This window comes from Tyto alba, unplaced genomic scaffold, assembly GCF_018691265.1.
Source record: "Tyto alba isolate M040663 unplaced genomic scaffold, T.alba_DEE_v4.0 Super-Scaffold_20, whole genome shotgun sequence".
Lineage (NCBI taxonomy): Eukaryota > Metazoa > Chordata > Aves > Strigiformes > Tytonidae > Tyto > Tyto alba.
Genome location: NW_024881283.1, coordinates 523,223 through 540,377, shown reverse-complemented (window position 1 = coordinate 540,377; position 17,155 = coordinate 523,223). Strand labels below are relative to the sequence as shown.

Below are 17,155 nucleotides of genomic sequence, written 5' to 3'. Positions count from 1 at the left end.
AGTGAGGAAGACTATTGATGACCACCAGAGGACCCCCGTCCAACATAACCATGCATGCATTAGAGACATTTGCATGTGATAATGACTTTCAGGAAATAACATGAATATGCTAATCATTACCCTCCCCTCATTCTATTCAATTAATCAGTAAAGATGAACAATGGTTTCTGTAGAATAGGAATATAGGTAAGGTGAGGTAATGGAAAGCCAATCATTATTAAGGTCAACTTAAACTTTATGAATTTTGTTGATCTTATGCAACCATGACTTTGCTGAAAAAGTGTATAAATATGTTGTGCTTTGTACCTGTTGGTGAACACGTCTTTGGTGGAGCTATCCCCCGTGTTCCCCAGCGCTGGAATAAAAGAGTGCCTGCTTATTTGCTTTGTGTAGATAAGTTCTTTTCATGACTGCGACTGATAACACTCTGAGCCCACAAGTGACCTCACTGTGAGCAGAAGTTTGACCTAGACATCTCCTAAGGTCCCTTCCAGCATGAATGATTCTGCATTTTGATCCACCAGGGATCTTTGCTCAATTATGGGGGAAATCACTCAGGTTCCTAGTCACCACTTATGTCAACAAGAACGTTTGGTCAGATCTGTGAAGGTCTTGTCCCTCTCCAGGTGCTGTTGCTCAGACGCAGGGCTGTTTGGGTGATACTTCCAAACAGCCCTGATCATTTCCATTGCTTCACTTTTTCTTTCCTTTTTCTTTTAACAGTTTATGCCCCTAGACCATCCTTGTACCCTCCCATGCAAATAGCCCATATCTATTTGCCCTGACCTCCCAGGTCCTAGTCTGGCTTCCTTTGTACTTTCATTTGGTTTGTCTGAGCTTGTCACTATGGGAATGTGTACTTTGGTGAACAATAGCATTGAACAAGTGACTCCTTTTATTATCTGTTATATCCTGCAATTCCTGATGCTGTTATCATCTCAGAGGTACCCCATGTCAGGGTGATGCATCTACACATACACATTAACAGCCGGCCCAATGGAGTTTCATCCCTCTGGAACCCTGAAAAACTCTGAGATTTGGCAAATGGACAATTCACCTAGTTTTACAAGGACCAGGAGCCAGCCCTTCATTGGAGGCAGAATAACCCCATAGATGAGGGCATGCTAGGACCTGACCGGCATAGGAGTGAACCCAAGGAGAAGGGCCCGGGGTGTTACCAGGTGCAGGCATGGTACAGTGTAGGACAGCCTGCAGTAGAGGTGGCCTGTGGCTCTGGCAAGGACAAACATCCCAACAGGACCTAGGTCTTTCTCCACTTGGCTACAGCTGTTGCGTCTGCTGCCAAGTCCTCCCAAGAAAAACTTTATTCTGATGCTCTGGACTTCATTTGTTCTTCACCATTGCTTGGAGAAGCCGGGAGGTGTTGTACAGTTTTCCTATACTTGACATTGCTCACTCTCACACCCCAATGCTCCCAGGAAGGGCTCTGAGCCATGTGTGATGGTCAGGATCGGCCTTCCCAGGACCTCTGTGGTCAGGGTTTGGCCTTTCTGCTTCAGGAAACAAATCCAGGGTTTTCTCAGCATTACAGCCACCTGCACAGTGCCTTTGCCTACCTGCAATCAGAACCTCCAACTATCTGCCGTAAGGAGGCCATGGGGAGGCTTTGTCAGTAATGGCCCTCAGTGGGGCCAATCAATGCTTCAAGGTACTTTGGGTTTTGGTTCTGACATTGACTTCTTGAGTACTTTGCCAAGGCTCCTCTCAATATCTGAGGTTCATGGACTCAGGGCCAAATACACCCTGGGGCTCATTAAAATACAGAAAGCCCTAACGAGCTATTTATCCTCCTTCCATTTTATTCAAGCCTTCAAGACTTGTACAGCTAATTGGAATAGTTTCATAGCGCAGTTAAAGAGGAAGGTTTCAAACTGCACCTAATAAAAATAAATAAATGTTCTATTTCATCAATTTCTGTTTAGAGAAGAGGTGATGGAAGCATTCTGCAATTGATATTGATGAAGCAGCTCTCCTCAGGAGGTCTGGACAGGTAGGAAAACCAGTCCCCTGAGGTCTGACACTATATGGACGGACAACCTTGTTCCTCATTTCCCCTACTCACCATTTCTGTCATTGTCAAACTGGGGTTTACATCATTTTTCCTTCTATAAGATTTCTCCACTGAACTCTGGAAGCTGAATTTTCCAACTCCATTGGACCACCTCTCACCTGTTTTCCTTAGAGAACTGGCTGCACACAGGCGCAGAGGGAATTTTCCTCTTTGCAGACAAAGAAAATTGAATCATCATCAAGTTTTGTAAACAACAAAACACACCCCCCAGCCGTACGCTGAGCACAAGATTTCTCTAATGGGGTTGCCTTTTGTCAAGGGATAATCTTGTGGGAAATGGTTTAGATAGATTGATAGAAAAAGGTAGATATAAACATAATGAAAGAGTTGGCTAAAAGAGAGAATTGGAATACTGAAAGACTGGCAGGCTTCTAATTCCTGAAGCTCAAAGCAGCAGCATAGCTGAGAGGTGTCTGAATGAACAAAGGTTAACAGGGAGAGAAAAACTGGAGAATAACAGAAAGGGCCGTTGTCTGGGAAGCCATCATCTGAAAAGATGACTTTAGAAATGGTCATTGTATCAGGACGGGGGGAAAATGTATGAAAGAATTGAGAAATTATATGCACCGCATAACAGGCAGCATAGTGGTAATGAAGTTAGAGGGGAAAATCACTATTTCTTTGGAATAAACCTACTGAAAGGTCATGGGATTGGTCGTGGTCTGCTGTGAATGAGGACAAGGCAATGTTGTACCCATCTTTGAAAGAGGCCAAAAGTGCAACCCAGGGAACCCCAGGACGTACAAGCTCACTTTGGTGAGGAGTGTGCCATCGGTTAGTGTCCTCCTGGGTGACTTTTCTGGGCACCTAAAAGAGTGTGTCCTAACTCAGTCAGCATGGACTTACCAAGGGTACCTACTGGGACACATTTAGGGCAGCACAAGGAACTCTGTGCTGGATCCTGTTCAGTTTAACACCTGTATCCATGACCCAGAGGAATCACCATGTTCAACAAGGACAAATACTGGTTTCTATACCTGGGATGAAATCATGCTGGACACAAGTATGGACGGGGGAGAGGAGTGGCTGGAGAGTACCCTGCAGAAAGGGATGTGGGGGTGCTGGTGGGCAGCAGCTCGACAGGAGTCAGCAGTGTGCCCTGGCAGCCCAGACAGCTGACTGCATCCTGGGCTGCATCAAACATGGCATAACCAGCCGGGCAGGAGAGGTGATTATCCGGCTGTACTCAGCATTGGTGCAGCCTCCCTGTGAGTACCGTGTGCAGGGCTGGGCCCCACAATGTAAGAAGTGCGTGAAGGTACTTGAATGTGTCCAGAGGACTGCAACAAAGCTGGTGAAAGGGCTTGAAGGCATGTCCTCTGAGGACTCCAGGCTTGACTATTTTGGAGAAAAGGAGGCTGAAGAGTGGCCTCATTGCTGTCTATGTCTTCCTGGGGAGGAGAGCATTTGGCAATGGTATCCGGTGATAGGACATGCGGGAATGGTTCAAAACTGCAACAGGAGAGATATCAACTTGACATTAGGAAGCATTCTTTACCAAGAGGGTGGTCCAACACTGGAACAGGCTTCCTAGAAAGGTGGTCGACATCCCAAGCTCATTAGTGTTAAGAGGCATTTGGACAATGCCCTTAATAAAATGATTCATCTTTTTGCCAGACTTGAAGTGGTCTAATATTTGGACTAGATGATCATTGTAGGTCCCTTCCAACTGAACTATTCCTATTCTATTCTATTCTATTCTATTCTATTCTATTCTATTCTATTCTATTCTCTTCTATTCTATTCTTCTATTCTATTCTATTCTATTCATTCTATCTATTCTATTCTATTCTATTCTATTCTTCATTGTATATATAGATGTAGAGGGTGGATACCTCCAGCAGCTGGGCTCAGACACTGTGTGTCGTCAATAGCTGCCCCTGGATACCAGCCTTTCCAGTTGCAGCTGGACATACAAGCCCTCAAAGCAGCACCCCCATTCCAGATGATGGTATAGACCACCCCAGTCACACACAACCACAGACTTTTAAGTTCACTCACTCCAGCTGCTCAGTTGGTGGCACTAATGAGGGCTATCTGACCTCCAGTTGCTGCACTCACACCCCATGTTCACACATTCACTCAGAAGAGAGATTCCCTCACACAGGAAGGGTGTTGAAAATAAGTTTAATGAGAAGTAGAATGGAACACACTGGTCAGGGTCCTCACACTAAGAGCTAATAATAGTCTTGTGCAGTCCAAAAATGCTCGTGCTCTGCATCCTATAATGTGTCCTCCACCCCTAGGCAACAATCCCCTTAGTCCAAATGGTGAGCCAGAGAGCTGCTCTCAGTGGCTCATCTTGATGGGTTTCACACCTGGACAACAAGGCTGATGGCTCTCCCAGGGCAGCTGTCCTGGTCTGAGCCTGGTCTGCAACCAACCTCCGCAGCTGGTCAACCTCCCTACCCCTCCCCCCTGGGAATGGGGAGGGAATTAGAGGGTGAAGGGAGATCACAGGCTGAAACAGGAGCAGTTTAATAATGGCAATAAAATGAGAACAATGATGATGATAGAAAAAAAAGAAATATAGTAATAACAGGCAATGCACAATGTAATTGCTCACCACCGCCAACCAATATCCAACCCGTTGCCGGCTAGCAACCCCGAGATACCAAGATCCCACAATCGCAATCCAGAAGCGAGAGAGCTCCTTCCCGACCACCCCTCCTCTATATAGTGAGCATGACGTTCCATGATATGAATATTTAATTGGCCAATTAGGGTCGGTGCTCTGTCCGTGCTCCCTCCCTGCTCCCTGTACCCTTGTGCACGACGCAGGACATGGAGAGTCGGAGAGTCCTTGAAGTCTCGGTAGCAGCTGAAAACATCAGTGTGCTATCAGCATTCTTCTCCTACCAAACCCAAGCTAAATCCAAACAAGCACTCATCTAGTCCCTGAAAAGGAATATTAACTCTATTTCAGCCCAAACCAGGACAGCAGCTCTGTAAGGAGCTGGGACAAGATGTTCATTGCTCAGGAGCTTGTAAATTGGGTTCCCACCTGCCACTGTGCCTCTGTGCTCTGCTTGTTTGTGGAGATGGGTTCCTGATGAGCTGCTGGCTGTGCTGTGATGGGTCTGGGAGCAGCTGGGGCAGGATATTCACTGAGTTACTCCTCCTGCCATGGTTAGTGCTTCCTTGGTGTGCAGACGAGCTTCTTATCACTTAACCTCACACAACCCAAAAAAACAGAAATCTCCTGAGGCATCTGTCTTTGGAGGTGACATACATCTGCACTGGTATTACTTAACATATGATAGCAGATATTGGAATTGCTGTCCAGAAATGCATCATGATTAGGGGAAAATCTGCAGTGTTGCACAGCCAAAGGCTTCACTCAGGGCTGCTATCACAGTCTTGTTTCTCAGGCTATAGATGAAGGGATTTAAGAATGGGTACAGGACAGTGTTCAGCAAAGCTACAATTCTGTTTGTCTCCAAGGAAACATCTTCCAAATGATGCACATAGAGAGCAATGCAGCTCCCATATACAATAGCCAAGGAGGTGAGATGGGAAGAACACGTAGTAAAAGCTTTTTCCTCCCAATGATGCTGGAAGGTGTAGAATACAGAGGAGAATGCCCGTGTAAAATGCCAGAGTTAAGCATAGGAGGTCAGTATGACAAATGATGCTAAACCAGAGTCTATTTTCCAAAGCAGGCTGGTGTCAGAGCACGACAGTCTGAATAAGGGAGAACTGTCACAAAAAAAATGGTAGATCTTATTTGAGCCACAGAAATTCAGCTGGTAGAGGAAGACCAGACGGTAACTCAGGAGCGTGATGCCTATGACCCAAGCAGCAACAACCAGCTGGATGCAGAGCTGAGGCTTCATGATGGCAGCATAATGCAAAGGCTGGCAGATAGCAATAGCGGTCAAAGGACATAACACAAGTAGAACAAATTCTGTAAAGCCCAGGGCAAAAATAGAATAGGATTGGGCAAAGCAGCTGCTTAGAGAGATGGTTCTCCTACCAGAACCCAGGATCAGAAACAATTTGATGCTTGTGGAGGATGTAAACCAGATTTCCAGGAAGGACAGATTGCTGATGAAAAAGTACATGGGGGTTTGCAGGCGGTGATCCCACACACGAGGAAATGATGGTTACGTTCCCCATCACTGTTGTCAGGTAGATGAGCAGAAGGGCCAGAGAGAAATAGCTGTAGTCGTCGATCAAGCCCCGAGAAACCCTCTAGGGTGAACTCGGTAACCGCAGTTTCATTTTCTGGTCGCATGTGGAATTTCAGTTCATCCTGCTGAGACTGGAGCACAGCAACAAACATGTGTGGTAGTGTCACAGTCTGGGTGAAAAGTTCTATCCTTCCTTTTCTGCTTCTTTCCTTTCTAGCAGTCTTCCTCTATAATACAGGCAAGAGAGTCCTTCGAGCATTTCTCACACCCTGATTTGTATGTTTTACATTTCATTTAGTCCTCAGAGAATCTGTTGGCTTCCTTCTGCCTTTTTCAAACACTCACAAAGGATCCTTTCTCCAGAACAGAAGGTTTCAAGAGGCTGTTAGCTGATTCACCCTATTCATGGGAAATACCAAATTCACTCAGACCTGTTGCACACCTCTCTCACACCTACGTGCCAGACTCATTTCTTCTATTGCACGACTGCTAGACCATCAAATCAAACCACATCAAATCCGTATGCTGAAAGCTATGCTTTCTACTTTTCAACACTTGCCTTTTTGGACTAGGAATCCCTGAGAATCTCTTGATTCCAAAATAAGTAATATCAAGTAATCTCTTTGTAATTCCATGCTTTCTTCCACAGCTTCTTGCTCTCTGTTTCCTCAGCAAAGGGGGAGGGGGTTGGAGTAGGGACAGGTATCACTTGTCTTCTTTAGTGCTCTCAGCAATGACTGAAATTTATTATGGTTCACACAGTCTGTCACACAGTCTTGTCTGACATCCGCCTGCACTGAAATGCCCTTGTTTCCAAGCAGTGCTCATTGATGTTACTATCAGATGTCCTGACTTAAACGCAGAGCAAGAGAAGAGTATCTGGAAGAGATTTGTAACCTTTCTTTCTCATGTCAGTTATAGGTTGGGAGGACCCAGCCTCTAGTGTTTCCTCTTGTCTCCACTGACTACAGAGGGAGCCTTGGGAAAACAAGTTCTCACAGGCACCCGGAGGTAATTAGATGAAACTCACTATTCCAGTCTCAAATCTCTGGTTTATTAAGTTACTGGTTTTTTAAAATGAAAATGCTCATCTAGCAGAAGGAAGCACAAGAAAAAATACACGCAAATAAAGACTGACATTTTTCCCTTCATCTTTACTTTTGGTTGGGACATAGAAATGAGCAGAGTAGGTGACTCCAGAAAGTGAATGATTCAAAATGAATGTGGAGGAGAGGAGGGGAACAGATGGTGGGTTTGAAGCAGTGAAACAAAGCTTCTTCACAGACTGTGTTCTCCCCTCAGATTCTGTCCCAGGCAGAATGCCTAGCACTTGCACAAGGAGTAAAATGGAAAGTTCAGTATAGGGCAGTGCTCCCTGTTTGCATTGACATTTTAACCCGGGACTCAGGCTGATCTTACAGCTCAAATGCCTGGATTGTTCTTTGCCTCTAGTCTGGCATAGAGGAATCTCTGCACCAGGTTCCCTCAAGAACTTTCTGAGATTAAAGCACTGGCTGTATTTGAGCAAAAGCTCAAGCTCAGTCACCCACAGCAGCAGTATGAGCATAGTGAATTGGTGACAAAGGTGACAGTCAAGCTTTTGTTCTGTTTTTTTTTTTTTTTTTTTTTTTATGCCATCTGAATAAATTATTTTTTATAAGATTTCATGCTTGAGACTCTACTAGGTTAAGAAATCTATTGTGCAGAAACATCTTTATCAGTAATGCACCCAGATGGGACCCTAGGCCCACCTTCAGATCCTCTCATCTCCAAACATCCAGCTGCCAGCATCGGGTGAGTTCACCTGAGATCTTTGTAGCAGTTGACAGCAAAGGGTAAGGGTTAAAACTTCCTGAGCAGACTTTGTGGAAATACTGAAGGAAGTTCCTTGATGCAGCTTTTTGTGATATGGGGCCTGATCAGCATCAAACAGAGAAAATTAAAAAGAGTGAGTGCGTGGCCTGATTAGCATAAACCATGTATTGATAAATAAGGAAAGTGATGGCAAATATACCCAGTACACAGAAGGACATGCCCTTGGCCATCATACTACAACACTGGAAAGGAATTTTTGTTACAGCAAGTCTGTCAAAAAGGTGTGCAGCTACTTTATGCCAAGAGGGCTGTCCATTTATATCTAGACTTGGAAACCTGGCAGAATGGTGGCCACTGCAAGGGACCTTTGACCAGCACAGACATCTTTCTGGGACATCTCCTAGAGGATATGTTCCCAGGACAAAGGGATTACTGGTATGTTTGGGATGATTTGGCTTGGGAGAAAACACCAAAGTCGGAGGTACAGAATGAAAGAGATATAGGATGAACAAGGTATCGCCAAAGGTAACACTTGCAGTAGAGGAGGCTACTGCCCTGGACAAAGCTGCAGATAATGCGCCAACCATGGCCACCACATTTTATCTGCCTGATGCTCTTTCTTTGTCTTCTGATTCTGCTGTGCTGACTGCCAGACTTTATCCTATGGTTTCTACTGTCTTACTTAGTCCTACTACAATGGAACTGGGGGCAGCAGGTAAAGCTCCCCCACCTGTATTACGTGTATTTACTAACCGACCTTGGAATTCAAGTGACTTGGCTCTATGGGGAAGTAAGAAGTAAAATGCCGAGACTGGAGAGGATGCTGAGAAATGGGCTCACTATTTTCTAACATATGTACTGGGCACAAACCCAATTGGGAAGTACAGAGGTGTTTCTGAGGGAATTATTCCAACCTGATGAGAGAGGTAAAATAATTAATAAGGATGCTAAAATTGAGCAACAGGTGGAAGGAAACAGGAAGCCCTAGCCAGCAAATGATCCAAAATGGGATGATAATAATGCAGGGCATTAAGCTGTTTGTCAGACAGATGATCATCGTAGTGATTTGGGGGATAACTCCAATGAGCACTGTTAAAATATAGAGGAATGACACCTGAGAATTTTAATGACACGCTCTCAACATCAGTGTCTTTGTGGATCAGGCGGCCCCTGATATAAAGAAATATGTTGAAGAGCATATGCCCAGGTGGCAGGGAGAGAATTTGCAAAAAATGTTGAATGTTGAAGTGTTTGTATTGATGAGCACAAGGAAAGGCAGATTAAAGGAAGGAAAAAAATCAAAAGAACAAGAGTCAGTTTTCTGGAGGGGGCTTTAGGAAGGAATTTAGGAAAGATATGTGATGGGGAGGAGAAGACTGGAATACAGGGCATGGATTAAAACCAAGAAAAAAAAGGAAAGGAGAATAGGAAGGCATGCTGAAAGGGAGTGTTATGGTTGCCGGGAGCTAGGACGGATATAGTGGGAATGCCTACTCCCTGTCATGGGGAAGGACAAGAGAGGGAAATTTTCTCTGGGAAGAATTGCCCCAGGAAGACTCGCAATCACAATGACTAGAGGGAGCGGACCATGAGGATCTTCACAGGGGTTAAGGATTGGAAATTTTTAATATGTGGATAACCCAATTAGACAAGCAGGGATATATTATAGGTAAAGTTGAATGTCATGATACTGAATTCTTGGTGGATACAGGAGCTACATTGCCTCTTTTAAATTTCACCCCAAGACCCTCTACGACCACAGAGAGAGTTTTAATACATGGAGTCACAGGACAAATATAGCAGAATTGATCAAACCCTTATAAGTAGTCATAGGAGACAAGAGTATATGGAGGTCATATGTCCTAGCGGAGGACTCCTCAGCATGCCTGTTAGGGAGAGATCTCTTAGAGGATCTGGATGTAGAATTACACTTGTCACCTGGAGGAATAGTTATGGGAATGACTGTGGTCACTGAAAGCCCAAGTAATGAGCTAAAAATCTGTAAATATTGAAGTCCATACCAACAAAGCCATGTGTAGGGGGACCCGTACGGAGACAAGACCCGAGGAACGACCTCACACCGATGCGATGAAAGTCGTTCTCCATTTATTTGTCCGAATAGCGCCAAGATATACAGAGCCAGACGGTCACGCGCTCTGTGCTTTACAATCTATTGGCTAAAGGCACTTATCACGCACCCGGAAGTGATGTGATAGGTCTGCATCGTTAGTACGTGTATACAAACTAAATCTACTGTGCAGTTAGTGTATCCGGGCATTCAACAGGAAAAGCACTAGTTGACTTCCTCATTCTAGCCTTTCAAGGTGACCTCAAGGACAAGATTACCACGTGGCAGTTTTCTGCTCTGAGACCCAGCCTGGATTGTCCAAACCCTGTAGGATCAGTGCATGTCCCTGATCCTCAAGAAATCCTACCACAGCCATGGAGTAGAGATAGCATGGATATAGGATTACTGGTTTCAGCTCAAACCCTGAGCATAAAAACAAAAAGAGGAAATCCCCCTTCTGGCTGTGCAACAGTACCCTATTCATCAAGAAGCTGAGAAGAGCGTTCAAAAGCAAATAGATCAGTATCCAACCCAAGGAATTCTGAAAGCATATGTGTCAGCATATTAAACTCCCTGTAACAACAACAACAACAACAACAAAAACTATACTTGCCTTTTCATACAAGATTTGGGATAATTAACCAGCACATAGTAATCCCTCACCTGGTAGTGCCCAATTCTGCTACTATACTTTTACAAATAACATACTGGGCAAGAGATTTTTTTTTTTTTTAATATATATATAATTGCCATTTTCTGTAGTATCCCTTCAGATGAGAACAGTCAACTTTTGTTTGCATTTACATGAAAAAGACAACAAGTTACCTTGATGTGTCTCCCAGAAGGGTTCGAAGAGTCTCCTACAATTTGATCCGAGACGTAAAAACTACCAGGCAAATCAGTACCTCTACAATATGAAAACAAGTGGTTACTTGCTAGTAAAGCATGTGGAGATTATTTGAAAAATACTTTTTGTCTATGTGCTGTTTAATAGAAAAAAATCACAATACATCTCTTCCTAAGTTTCAGCTGAGTCAGCAGGAAGTAACAATATTTAGGATTCATTTTAAAAGAACAAAGATTAGTTGACCCAGAACAGGTCCAGGCTGATGTATAATATGTTGGGACCAGGAGAGTTAAGTAAGCCATTGACAGAAACTACTAAGGTCAAGGAAGTAGAACCTATACTGAAGGGTTCAGAGACAGAAAAGGCTTTCCAAGATATAGAATGAGCTTCAGCTTCTACTACGGCGTTGAGATTGCTGATTATTCTGATATCCTAGAACTACTTGTACGTGAGAACAACGGAATAGCCAGCAGAGTCCTTAATCAAAAGCTAGATCCACACATCACGTATTACACAACTCAATGGATCCTGTAGCTGCTGGAATAGCTGCTGTGTTAAAACAACATCAACAGCAACTATAATGGAAAAAAAAAAAAAAAAAACTAAAAAACATTCATCCTGGATCTCTCCAGCAACCTGGAGGAAGATCTACAGGATCAACGTCTTGAGAACTCAGACCTAAACCTGTTCACTGATGGATCATCATACTATGTAAATGGAAAATGACACACAGGTAATTCTACAGTGAGAAACACAGAGGTACTCAAAGAAGAACCTCTACAACCCTTGGTGAGTGCCCAAGAGGCTGAATTAACTGCAGTAACAAGAACAGCCTGATGGGATGTGATCAGCCAGTAATTATTTATATGGAATCTAAATATGCCTTTGGAGTGTGTCATGCAATGAGTATGTTATGGGAAGAATGAGGGTTCCTTTCCTCATCGGGAATACTAAACAATATCTATACAAGTTTAAGAATAAACGACAGTTCTCAGAGCAGGCGGAGAATGAATAGGACTCTCAAGAATACAGTTGCTCAAACTTATATTTGAATAGGTTTAAAAGGGCCTACGTTTTTAAGAATAGTGCTGTGGGATATTGGAAATACCCCTCACCAATCTCTGGGGATGTCACCATCAGAAACTGTGTTTGGCAGGCACTTAGCTGTACTTGGGACCTTTGACCCACCAGGACCAGCCTCTTAGATGGAGAGGAACAGTTGACATAGATCTGCAGAATCTACATTTTAGATATGAAGAAAGAGTTTGAAAACAAAAGAAATATGCTCAATGATATCAAGACACACTATCTGAATACAGGTATTGATTTACAACCTGGAGATTAAGTCATAAAATATTTTCCCCAAAATCAAAATTGGAGCCTAAATGAGAAGGCCCATACTGTCTTATTGTGTTCTTATTTTGATGTTAAAGTTTTAGGAAAAGAAAATTAGGTACACCATTCTCATGTCAAATGAGTGGTGAATAGCCAGCCAGCTGATGACAGATTCCTGAAAATCAGCAAAGGATGAGGTGGAGTGTTACACTTCTCCTGATACTGTCAATTCTGGTGACTGCTACAGCATAGCTAAGTATAAAATCAAAAAGGACAGATACTCTGGATTGGATGAGAGGTGATAAATATGAAAAGAAAAAAACCTACGTGGGATATGGAGGCCCTGGTTTCCCAGTTTCTGAAAAACCTATAGAAAGGACTCTCATTGTTTGTTGTCTGATATGTCTGTTACTTGTAACAATACTGTCTATAAAACTATGGGCACTAGTCAAACAGAAAAGACTCTGCAAAGATTGTTTAGCATATTACCAGGAATGCTTAATAAAACAAAGGGAGGACTGTTAAGAGAAAATAGTCATCTAGCTTAAATAAATTTTAAATTGAATGAATTGCTTAGACTTGTAATGTTGTGTGATTTAGTATGCTGTTTGCTTAGCTTCACTTACTTAGCAGGAATAGTTAGATTTGCTGAAGTCTTAGGCCGTAAACTGTAAACTTTCACCTTGCTTAAATTCTACTGAACTTCTGTCTATCAGAGCAAAGCAAGGCCTCCAGAGAGCACAAACCAGAAAAGATAAAAGTGTACAACCATCAACAGCATCTGCATCTAGACAACAGCCTGTCTGGATCCAGTGAAGGAATACAATAAGGAGTCAGAAGATCTCAGACCAGAATCATTGTTGGACCAGAAGGCTCGTGGAAGATGTGAGAAGAGAGTGGTGAGAGTGCATGAGGGGTGGTGAATAGTCTGTGAGGGTATCATTTCCCAGGGATTTCTTTGTTCAGGTCCCTCTCTGGAGGCACCCAGCTCAAGCTGATCCTGCTGCTGTACCACTCTACCAAATTATTTTTTAATGAGATTTGATGCCTGAGACTCTGCTTTGGGAAACCTGGGTTCACCTGTGAAGAAACATCTTTCACATTTGCTGGGGCCAGAGTATTAACAGTAAGAAATGTTTATCAGAAGATATGAAGGACACACTGTCCTTGAAGCAGGGAAGTTGGTTAAAGTTATGAAAAACAGGATGCTGAACAGGGATGTGCTTACCGCAAAAATGCTGAAGTATTGCAAAGTATGCAAAACATTGTTATCCAATCAGAATGTATGTTATGCTTGTGTTTGTCGCGTGAACAGTAGTGATAAGCCAATGAGCTTGCTTGACAAGGCGCATGATTGCATGTACGAGACATTAGGACATTATAAAAGGAGAACATATCACGGAATAAACTGAAGCTTATTTACTCATCATATTGATGTGTCTTGCTTCCCCGTCTTCGCCGCGGCAGGTATGGTTCATGCAGAGGCCACGGCTAAATCAGTGCAGCCGTCCCAGAAGGAAACACCAATTTCTCTTAATTTTGTTTTCACTGGATCATCACAGACCTCTCCTTTTTTTTCCAAGCCTGTTTTACTCGAACTTTGCAACAACAGAGAAATAACAAGTGATGACTCCTGGTCATCGGAAAGTGCCCTGAATTATCGAACCTCTTCCCAAATTCCAGATTTGGCTCGACAACACTCAGACTTGCTCATTGAGCAGTGACAGAAGGTATTTATTTATAAAATCTTTGTATGGCAGAAGGTGAGAAGATCAAATCAGTCCCATGATAAATCACAGCCCATGCCTGCAGCTGTCAAATCAGTCTCCTGACCTCTCCAAGCCCAGGAGCAGCTGCTGTGGGAAAACAAACCACAGATTATCCAGCCCTGTGGCTAAAACTCACACCGTGGCCTCTGCAGGGGCTTTTCTCCTCCATTTGAGAAACTGTAATAGTAAACAATGTGCTAATAACTGTGCTGCTTCATTAAGAAGCACAGCACGTTTTCCTGCATGTGAGGGGACACTGAGCAAGGACGTTGTAGGGTCTTTGTGCAGTGGGAAGAGGCGCTGGGGCTGGTGGCCCCTCTCTGAGCATCTCAGCAGAGACTCACCTTCCAACTCCTCCATCTCATAGTGAGTCCTGACAACACTGCTCACTCCTCCCCGGTCAATTACCGCCTCTTCGTCATGTCTCTGTTCAGCAACGAGAAGAAGGGAAAAGTTGGAGATGGGTGTGTAGAGCTCCCTTATGTCCCCCCAGCCATCACCCACCCCTGCCTCCACGTCAGTCCACGAGGCCTCGGGGTGCCTCCTCCTCCAGGCACGGCCCTAAAAACACAGACTTGGAGGAGCTTTTTCTTCCCTACCCAAATAAAACAGCACGTGGCATCACCTAGATTGTATACAATGTGAGTTGGGAAGTTACTTACTACAGGGGGAGAGGCCTGAGGGTTTCACACTAGAAAAACAAACCTCCTGCCTCGTTCTTGCAGTTCCTTTTTTTTTAAAAAAAACAAACAAACAAACAAAAAACCAAAGGGATTTCCAAAGTGGGCGAAACCCCCCCAAACCCTGCACTTTTTCTCACAGCCTTTATCGAAAGGCAATAGCTGCAGGAATCACCAGATGGCACTTGGCCCCAGGACATGGCCACCAACAACCTCCACAGGCCCTGAGGAACCTGCAAGGGTGAAGCTTCATCTTCAGCCCAAGGAGGCTCAGGCTTCCCTTGCTGCGAGTGCACTTTCCACCAAAACCACGGGTTTTATCCTTGCAAAAGCCAAAGACTGACAGCCAATGCTCTCCTCGCCTGAAATACCACTGCTCTCACTGCCTGAAGAGCAGCTGTGTCTTAAAAGCCAAAGGAGAACTACAGGAGCAAACAGAAATAACTCTTTTTGCTGCTCTTTACCCCTTGACACCTGGGCTGGGGAAGGGGATGAGCAGGATTACTGTGTTCAAAGCAATAAAACCCAGCCACGTCTCACACTTGAGTCATAGCTGCGGCTTTGAAAGGGCCTCCTGGAGAACTTGGTGCATTTTTTCCCTCTTTAGGCTACCCTTCTAATCACTATGCGTGTCTTAAATAGAAGAAAATACATCGCTGCCGCTTGGCTTCTCCTTCCTTGCCTCCATGGACAGTAACTAATCTGAGAAAACCAAAATCTGTTCACCCATACAAAGAAAAACTCTGCAATGCTCAAACACCCTTTAGTTTTCATCACTGTTCAAATTATTTCTCTACTAAAGGCACAAAGTGGAAAGCTTGGGACTACTGAATTGCTGAGGTTCATCTCTGAAGCCTGTTGCTGTCATTACAGCAACCAAACACTATTCAAACAAAAAAACCATTTTCTTGATTTCTGAAACTGAAGGTTGAAGAAGAGCAAAATACCAAGAAACCTGGGGGAACCTGCATGGCTGCTGGTGAAATTCAAGGAGCAAGAGCTACACTGTGCACGAAGCAACCAAAGCTGTAATTTTCAAGTAAAACCTCAAACGCTGCGCAGGCACGTGCTGCCTGTTGTACTAACAATGATGCATTAACTCTGAAGAGTTAAGAGAATAAACAGTAGTTTATGATTTAAGTTGCAAATGCTAACACAAAATCAGCACGCTTCTTATCCCCCAAACTCCTGCTTCGACTGAATACCGTAGGCGCGCAGTAGGTGATTTATTGTGGGACGAGACCATCACTGGAGGCAATAAAGGCAGTGAAGCACGACAGCAAGGGCTGGTCTGGCGAACGCCCGTAAAAGCCCTGAGGGAGATGCCAGCAGAACAGAAAGTAGCTGCTGCTGCCATGGCGGCTGTCGGCGCTGTACCATCCCCGCCGGTCCCTGCCGAAACCAACCGCCCGTCCCGATCAGCCACCTTCTTCGGGGTTAATCAGCAGCTCCGCTCTATTAAGGGCACGGCACCAAGTGTTCCTGTTTGCTCCACCGCGCAAGAAGCGGCAGAGAAATCAGGCGGCGCGGGGGGACAGGGGGGAGCGGCTGCCGCCCGAACCTCTGCCCCCCCCCCCCCCTTCGGATGGTTCCGCCCCTGACGGCGCGTCAGCGTCTGAGTCGGAGAGAAAAACGGCGGCTGTGTCCGAATTAAAGCACCAGGGTCACACACCGGTAAGGGACAGGGACAGAGTCCGAGAGCTTGACAGAAAATTACAGAAGTTGAGCTACAGAACAGAACTCTGCATTTACAATGACAAGAAGAGGAAGCGCTGCCGGCAGCCCCCCCACACCCACTCCCGTCACCCTCACCAGAACCAGCTCCGCTTTTAGCTCAGCCCCGATGGAGTGGGGGGATTCGGGGTGCCTTGTTAGAAGGGGACTGGCATGCTGCTGGGCGTTGGCCTGCCCGGTAGTGACAACGGATGGGGGACACCCGGGAACACAACACCACAAGATTCTCCTCGGGGGGTCTGGAGAGTCCTTACGAACTTTAGAACTCTGAACTGTCATCTGGGTGTTTCAACATCAACACTGGTATCAAGAACTTGTTCATGTAGTATCAGATTCAATTGTATGTTTGGTTCAGTGCAATGTTTAGAACATAGCATGCTGAAACCTGTATTAAATTCTGTATTGCATACTCTGTTGTTACAATTGCTGACACTTTTAAAACTGTAAGGGTGGTTTTCTGCTACATAAGACTGCATAAGATTGGAACATGGACTGACAGAATGGTTACAAACTTGGGAATTTGAAAATGGACTGACAGATGGTTATAAATCTACAAAATTGGAAATTACTGGCTGTCTGAAAGCTTTGTTGATGTATGGACTGGTAATGCTGATTGTCATTATGATTGTCATGATGGTATTGGGGTCTGTGTGGAAATGCTTTATGAATGCTATGATTCAAA

At 44.5% G+C, this 17,155-nt stretch overlaps 1 long non-coding RNA gene and 1 pseudogene across 1 annotated transcript; both read right to left on the bottom strand.

Annotated features, from left to right (window-relative positions):
• Positions 1 to 3,608: 3,608 nt before the first annotated feature.
• Positions 3,609 to 17,113, bottom strand: LOC122153523. The gene is made up of 3 exons (XR_006165436.1): positions 16,961 to 17,113; positions 6,710 to 6,714; positions 3,609 to 3,618 (listed from the first exon to the last, which is right to left on the bottom strand). It is a non-coding gene; the product is annotated as an uncharacterized LOC122153523 (long non-coding RNA).
• On the bottom strand, positions 5,392 to 6,329 carry LOC122153522 (annotated as a pseudogene).
• Positions 17,114 to 17,155: the final 42 nt, after the last annotated feature.